The sequence below is a fragment of the Saccostrea echinata genome, unplaced genomic scaffold (assembly GCF_033153115.1).
Source record: "Saccostrea echinata isolate AGI-Se365-2 ecotype Australia unplaced genomic scaffold, CSIRO_AGI_Sech_v1 ptg000010l, whole genome shotgun sequence".
In the NCBI taxonomy this organism is placed as follows: Eukaryota; Metazoa; Mollusca; class Bivalvia; order Ostreida; family Ostreidae; genus Saccostrea; species Saccostrea echinata.
The window spans coordinates 6,440,001-6,448,977 of record NW_026889759.1 but is presented as its reverse complement, the minus strand read 5'-3'; positions in this window follow the sequence as shown (position 1 = coordinate 6,448,977).

The following is an 8,977-nucleotide window of genomic DNA, read 5'->3' as shown; positions in this document are numbered from 1 at the left end:
GGATATTTTTTTAAATTAAATTAAAATTTTAATTCAATATCGCAGGCCTTCATCGAATAGGTCAATAGGTGTGATTATTTTATATTAAATATATTGCCATCAAGTATCGCATTGTTAATACAAGAGAGAGAGAGAGAGAGAGAGAGAGAGAGAGAGAGAGAGAATGTGATTTATACACAACACACCAATGGATTAAGCTGAGTAAACGTTTGTGCCTCTGATCTCGGGTTAGAAACAGCCTTCTGTCATCTCAGACAAACATTGGTGGCCATAAACCGATTTCTGGGTAGCAAATCTTAGTGGTCGCTCTGGTAGCCATTTTAATATGTTTTTGAATGGCGCAATTTATGGCAGATTCAATCTTCCACCGAATAGTTATCGCGGGGTCTTTTGTTTTATGTCTGGCAGTCGTTCACTGTCCCAGTTGCCAGTGCTTTCAGATCAAATAATCCCGATATATTTATAAAGCTACAGGCTTTGAAGTAGATATATTGCGATTTGGAATGGATATATGAAATAATTATATAATCATGTTATAACTTTGGGTAAATATAGGACAGATAGTTGGATCAAGCTTAGATTTATAAAAAAAAAAAAACTTGAAATTTTCCTAGCAATGACGCAAACGTTTAATGTTAAAGGGTAAATGTTAAAAATTGTCATCTAGAAACTTGTCAGAATCTGCAGTGATTGTAAATTGTTAGACTGAATGCAGCACGAAACGTTCTCCTCCAGTACACTCTAAAAATAGCAACATTGAATGAATCTTCCTTTCATATACGGGATAAACTGCCGACTTTTCATTCACATGCTTTATTGAATCATTCAGACATCATACATTTAGCTTAACAGAGAGAGGGTGCATATTCCACTACAAGTTAAATACATAATGGACAAGTATCCGATATTAGATCTTGCGCGCTCTCATTTAAGCATTGAATAGTACTATTTTTATATGTTGACGTTCATTGTGTCACAATAAGACGGCTATGGTGAATTGGATAACGCGCGTTAGCGCGTTACGAAAATTTATCTGCACAGCCGTTCGTGTTAATGACACATTGTACGTCAACATATATTGATAGTACTATAATTCAATGCTTAAATGAGAGCGCGCAAGATCTAATATCGCATTTTTCTGAGTATAGTATTTTGCTAGAGTAAATTTTCATTTAGATGCTGGTTCCCCACCCCCCCCCCCCTTAACTTTTTGTTGCTGTAAGGTCGAGCACTGAAAAATTCTAGGATTTGGGGAAAATGTACCTAATAGTAAGAGAAAGGTCAAACATCAAACACCCCAACCCCCACCCAACCCCAACCCCGGAATAGAATTTTCGAGTTTGGACAGAATTAAGGAATTTTTTTTTGGTTTTATTTATTTATTTATTTATTTATTTATTTTTTTTTTTTGCTTGTCAGATTTTTTTTTTTTTTGCGAGATAGCCCCCCGCCCACTTTTAAAGCCGTTGCTACGGGCCTGAAAGACAAGAAATTCCCCTTGTTTTTGTCTCAAAATACAACCCCTGTATACGACATTAAAAAGAAAACTGACAAAATATTGACATACCCTTACAAAGGATGGGGACTGTAAAAAAAATTGTTTTCTCTGAATTATAAGTACCTATTATGTCCTACAAACGCAATAAAACTGAACTTGAGTGATACATGTATGCTCACTTCCTCAATAATTAAATAATAATATTTATTGTATATATATATATTTATTATATCTCTGTGATTTTCCGGGGCTTTTTTCTCTCCAAGAAATATTTCTTCATTATGAAATCAATTCATGGTAATTAACCTCATATCACACTGCCGAAATACTAAATTAGTGAAGAGTGTTGATGGGAACCTTTTTAAAAACTTTTTTTAGAAGTGTTTTTGGTTCATTTTAATGCAGTTTTTTGTAATATTGATACTGTCTAAAATAAATAGTTTCTTAGCACTTTTAACCAAAATAGTGTTTTTGTGCAAGTGCTACTGCATGAAAATTAGCATAAAAAGTTAAACCTTTTATGTCCTGAAAATTCATAAGTACATGTAAGTGATAATTCAAAATAAAATCAAAGTTTCGAAATTTTCACAGACTTTTCGGACATAGGTTAAAGTTATGTCTTTTTAAATATGTTTAAAATTATTTGGTATTGAATGAAATGTGTTTTTTTTTTAATTTTCTTACACAATGAAAAAATGTGCAAATACACTAAAATTATACGGATTCAACTAGTAATATTTTTTTCTTTAAATTAAAAATCTTCACAAAGATTCTTTGTTTTCTTCAGCCATAAAAAGGGATCCAGAAAATTTATTCTTTTTTATATTATCAGTAAAAAAAAAAAAAAAGAATATGATGAGTTTTTACATGAAATAATTGAACAAATTACAAACAACGTACACAAATCGAATTTATGTATATGTATTATTATGTCTTTCGGAACTCTGTTTTTAAAACAATTGAAACAGTTTAGAAAGTTGACTTATCTTTAATGCGCCGTGCATATAATCAAAGCAGGTTGCAATAAAGTTCTATTCATTGATAGTTTTTGATACTACATGTAGAATGTGATAATTCATCTTTTGGCTTTGATGCGGTATGCACTTCTAGAAACAAGTATTCGATTGTCTGTAAGAAATATATCGCAAATCAAAAACATTTAGTATCTTATTAATTTTCATCACATTTTTTTCTAATATTTATTTTTCTATGAATTATCTGATGAAATTCTTATAGCAAACGGTATTGACACTTTGTAGTTTTCTTGATGCTTTAACGGTTAACTGTATTTTATCTACATTTTAAACACGCCCGTAGGAAGCAATTTCAGGTTTGTTTTTTTTTTTTGTGGGGGGGGGGGGATCCAATGTTTCTATTGAGGGGACACAAGCATATATTATCTATTTAACTATAGTAATCTATATGCCCCCCCCCCCCGGTTCCTACGGCCATGTTAAATAACTGCTTATAAATGCTCCCTGATAAATTGACAAAGAATGGTCGACCAACAAAAATTGATGATTTATCTTAAAATTCAAACTGAAATATGGATAAATACACTGATTAATCAGACCACATGCAGCTAGGCCTGTTGGATTATTAGTATTTATTTTTTTTAATTAAATTTGAATTATTTTTTTAAAGTAGAGTTGAAATAATTTATGCATTGATGTTTAAATTAGAAAAAAAATCTGCACACATATTAAGTATATTTATATCTGTTGCAGAAATCAACGTTCTCTGGGAAAATGTCCAACCACGTTATCAAGAATGTACTCGGATACATAATAACGAATCCAAAGATTATAAACATCAAACAAGCCAACAAGAATTTCTACAACCTATATACTAAGCCCACCCTCTTTGCTGTGACCTGTTACAGATTTTAATTAAACCACCGTAAAGTGTTAGCGATTGGGAGCAATTGCAATATCAATGCTTTACTCAACAAGGCGATGTTTATTATTTCAGTGTATATCATTTTCATTGATGTAAGGGGCATCGCTGTTACAGTCCGCACCGGAAAAACAAACATGGGCCAAAATGGCGAAGATCTCTGAGTTAGCGATATCAAAGAAAACATGCTTGGTATCCAAGAGCAGGTCAAGAGTGTTTGTGAATCATCCCAGCCCCGATGGTCATTTCTTCATTAAATGAAGGAAAAGTTATCTTATATTAAAGTCATTTCATGCTTCAAAGATAAAATGTCAAAGTAGTGCTTTGAGTTGACACATCGTACATTTGTATTCTGAGTAGATAGTTGTTTTAATAGACACCAAGTTGAATGGGGAAACGGTTTTTGAAATACTTCAAAGAATTTATGCGGAAACACTTTTTCTCAATCTCTTAGATTTTATTTGAAAGTCAGCTGTGTGCTGTGTCATTAGTCTCCCTCCTTTTTATTCAATTTCAGTTTTTTTTTCTTAAATTGCCCTATAAATAAAGACTGGAAATGTTAACGCGTGATATCAAATAGAGATACACTTATTCAAGATAATTTTTCACCGACTTTTTTTATTGATACTTAAATCAACTTGTGTTTTAATCGACTTTGGTCAATAAGAATCGGGGGGAAATTCTGCGCACTCTTAAATAACATTGCATATGTACACTAGACAAAATTGCTAACGCACCACTTATTATTCTTATTTGTGAATTGATCATTTTCCTGATTGGTACTAGTATATGAAATATGCCATCTTTTCCAAAACAGTTGGATTGACAAATGTCTTGGTGTCATGTCAAGACCCTTAAAGGACCTTCTTGTCCGAAAACCAATTTCAAGACGTGCACTTCGCACCGTTTTTGCCAAGATATGAAGTTGGTGATTACCGATGGTGGTCCGTGACGTTGCGATGGGAGCAGTTTCCCACTTAAAAATCAAATGATATACCCTGATTGACTACCATATCGCTTAGTAGTCATCCAGTGCCTTGGTGTCCCTACCAAATCCACCCAACTTCCAGTTGCCCCAATTTTGTGGAACAATCTTGATATTACTGTGTGGTTCTCACTTAATGCCGTCGATATCTATTGTAAACATTTTTATGATCGTTAATTCATTTTCAACAATTTTTCACCAGAGAAATTCATAATCATTTAATTCTTTTAATTTTTTACAAATTTCTTCAAAGGAACCCCCTGCAGACACCATACTGGCTGCCTTAGCACGCTCTTCTAGAGTCAAACGCCGCATACGGTGTAACTTTTTTTCTGAGTTTTTAATTAGTACAAACATAAAGAACACAACCACAAAGAAAAAAATAGAAATTAATTCCACCAAATAAGTATGAATGTGATTTTAATTTTTTCTATGAAGTGGTTACGCTTCAGTAAACATTGTTGTTATTTATCAGTTAAAGCATTTAAATGTCTCATTTTATACTAAAGTAACATAATTATATATCAAAAACATCATAAACAAGTTTTGAAAAGAAAAATGTTAATTTATTTAGGTGGTGCGTTAGCAATTTTGTCTAGTGTATTATATTATGCATACATAATTTATGTATGTTTAAAAAACACCTCGCACCTTAAATATATTCAATAGGTATCATTTCCAAATAAACCGCTTAAAGGAACTGTTGATATTTAGTGAAGATCCAAAATAATATTATCGCTTATCTTCATAATATACTTTATATACTGATCAATGGCGGCAGCGTATAATCCGAGACAGTCTGAAACATGCTCATATTATCTACTTATATTATTTATATTATACAGAATTAAGTATCAACTTTGTTTAATTAATCCGCTATTTGTTACACAATTAATCCCGATATTCTTTAAATATTGTACAACGGGAGTTGATTACCTCCCTTCTCACTTCAAAGGGACGTATCAGTGGTGTAAATCCGGGTCTTCTGTTGCTTGACCACAGGAAGCAACTTACTTCCTGGCAATGCATGATGGTCCTTAATCTGTCGGTTGACTTCAAACGATAATATTCACACCTTAAAGTTCTGGAAATCACACGTATCCCGATTTCGACCTATCTTATATCAGTTTCAAAATGTTTTTCTTTCGGGTCTTATCTTATCTTTTAGGGATACTTAACACCTAGGCCACCGGAGATTAATGCTTTTATAATGCAGTCTCTGTGATCACAGTTTGTCAACTTTATATCCCCAATTAATGTCAGTGTTGGAAATTGTCCCGCGTAAAATGATCTTAAAACCAAATTTGACACATGTCTTTTAACTTCACAGGTATTTCTGCAAAGAAAAATTTATTTATTTATTTATTTATTCATTTATATTTAACCCTATCTAGTAAAATTTGATTTACTGGTCATAATCATGACAGAATTAACAAACACTTAATCAACGAAAAATGTTTCTTTTCAAAGAAAACCATTCAATGGAATGTAAATACTTTTTCTCTCTTTTTTCATTATTTTTGATTAATAAAAGGGATATATTTCCATAATATTAAGTTACAAATCGTCCGTCCAATGACATCAACAGATAAAAATTCAATGCAATATATGTACATGTATATGGGATATGTTTACCCTTCGCTTCAGTAATTGAATATACATTTTTCTAAATACCTAACATTCCCAATACATTTAATCCAGTTTTAATAACGCGCCAATCTAAACAAATTATTATAATACATTTGTTTGAATTGTACATTCAATTATTTGAAAAAGTTGCCCCCCCCCCCTCCTGCAGCTTTTACGGACAAAACTCTCTGCAAGTAACCAACATAAATTTTTTCCTTGGTTCGCTTTTTTCGGGGCTGTCTGGATCTGCCCAATCATTATTCAAGGTCCCGTCGCAATGAAATAAAATGGAACACAAAAACCTTACCAAAAAACTGCTCAATAAAGCATTACATTATTTTAACAATAGCATTCGAATTAGATACACGTTTTTGGCTTTGTAATAATCTATACTCTGGGTTCCTAACCTAAAACTCATGTCCGTGAGTCGTTTTTCTTGAGGGACACCCCCGGTTTGTGATTTTCTAAACCATGTTAAATTAAGTTTCTCAACTCGTTTACTCAATTGCAGCGAAAAAGACAAGACTATGCAATACCAACTGGTCGATGACTTGAGACTAGTATTTGAAAGTGTTGAGATGAAGATGTTTATTATATAAATTTCTTTCACGAATTTCTTCTCTTTGAGAGAAATAATTTTCTTCTGTAAAGAGCTTAATTACATAAATTTAGTCTGTTCATTTTTTTTTATGAAGACGTCCTTCAAAATGCATGGGAAAATATGTTTGGTGATATAATCCCAGAAGTTTGAAACATCTCTGAAAAAGTGTCGGGCATTTGCATAGCATTAAACTTAAATTTTATTCACATATGAAGAAAACTAAATCGCTTTAAAAAAATTGAGATGATTTGAAACCAAGGCCAGCTTCTGAACTCAAAATTAAAAAAAAAAATCTTTGTTGGAACAATATCTTTATTTATTTATTTTTTAAAATTGAGAATCGGAAGAGAAAAACTGACAAGAGAGGGCTAACAAATGATATGAGAAAGCTACAAGTACATGTAGTTTAATCAATTGTTTTTGGTGTTCAAAGTGTAAAAGTTCATAATTTTTTCATCTTTTTGTTGTATTATATTTTATCAAGATGTCTTTTAGGGAAACATGCTTTTAGGAAAGTTTGCTACCTGTTCAAAGAGTATGGCTAAGAAGGGCAAGTCTGTCCCCGGGGGTTTACTAGTAAATAAAAAAAAACCACCCGAATAACTCTCTCTGTTGCATCATATAAGGTGGGATTGATATAAGAAGGATTACTTCAGTTGTGCAAACATAACGACGAGGATGACTTCTTTTTTACCATTGTTCGAATCCCGTTGGAACCATTTAGACCACTCCTTTATACTCTTTCATTTTTTATAATCAACTTTTTAACACGCCAGAAAATTTTTGAAATTATATTTCATGTAACTTGAACTGTATAAAACTATTCTTTAAAAAAAAAAAGTCCATACTTTATTATAGAACAGGAACGTAGACGACAAGAGAAGAAATAATACACTGAAATGTCTGAGCATGCATGAATTACCCAAGGACAATAACCTCTTGTCTGTGATTTTTTGTATAAACTTAAAAAAGATCACGCAGTGCAAAACTTGTTCACTCCTCCTTTCAGGAACCGAATACACAACTGGAAAACTGCTGACATTGCTTTGTCTACAACTTTGCTTTTGAATTTGAACTTTCCATATTTTTTACAGTCTAAAGTCTAAACGTACAGTCCGAAACGGTTAATCGCAACAGGCACCCACTCTATTGATCACTGTGTTGTTTCCCTGGAACCCTCTATACATTGCACACTAAAGAGTTCTGATTCTACGGGTTTTTTTTATGCGGTTAGAGTAATCTGCCCTTAGAATAAAAGTGAAATAAGGTGCGTTACTCAATAAAAATGGAACTCATAAATTTTCATATCTTTTGAATAGTCATCTACAAAATCACTTTGTTAAAAATCATTCTGATTATACATACAAGATATTAAAAAGATGCTGGAGTTCCTCATCGACAATATCTATGTAATCTCTGGAGACCAGGTTTTCCAACAATTTGTTAGGAATTTCGATGGGCACTAATTGTGCTCCTTTACTAGCCGATCTGTGTTTATATTCCTATGAAGCAGCATTTATTCAAAAACTTCTACATGGAAAGAAGAAAACTCTTACTCTGGCTTTCATCTCTACATTTAGATATATCGACGAAGTTTTATTAATTAACAGTAGTCACTTTCATTCATATGTCGACTCGATCTATCCCACTGAACTCGAAATAAACACTACAGAGCCTGCCACATTTGTTTCATATTTGGATGTTTTACTAACTATAGACGATAATGGTCAACTAATAACCAAATTGTATGACAAACGGGATGACTTCAGCCTTTCCATCGTCAATTTCCCTTATTTATACAGTAATACACCAACATCACCTGCATATGTTGTTTAATCTGTTTATGTCTCCCAACTTATTCGATATGCAAGAGCATGTTCTGGATACGATCAATTTTTAAAATGAGGCAAGCTTCTGCAAATACGTTGATGTGACAAGGATTATTTTTAAAAAGTCAGCTTTTCGCAAATTCTACGGTCGTTATAATACAACCTATCGCTGGGTCGTATTTTGTCTGACATGTTACATATACCATTTGTTAGGTCATTGCTATTAAACTAAATTTGACTACTGAATTTCGTATACCTGATCAAATTACAATGTAGAGCTCACGACGGGTGGGACCGGTTAACAGGGGATGCTTACCTCCGTACTCCCTCTAGGTAACTGATCCCACCTCTGGTGTTTCAAAGGTTTCCGTGTTTTTGCCCTGTTCACGATTCGTTTTGTATACTGGATTTATGAGATTGGTCACTGTTCAGTTTTGTCACCTTTTACATTTTTAATCAATTCAAGCATTCTTTATTTCTTTTATAGATCAAGATAAACTAATTCAATTCTTAATTTGCATGCTTTTCCTCCAATTAAG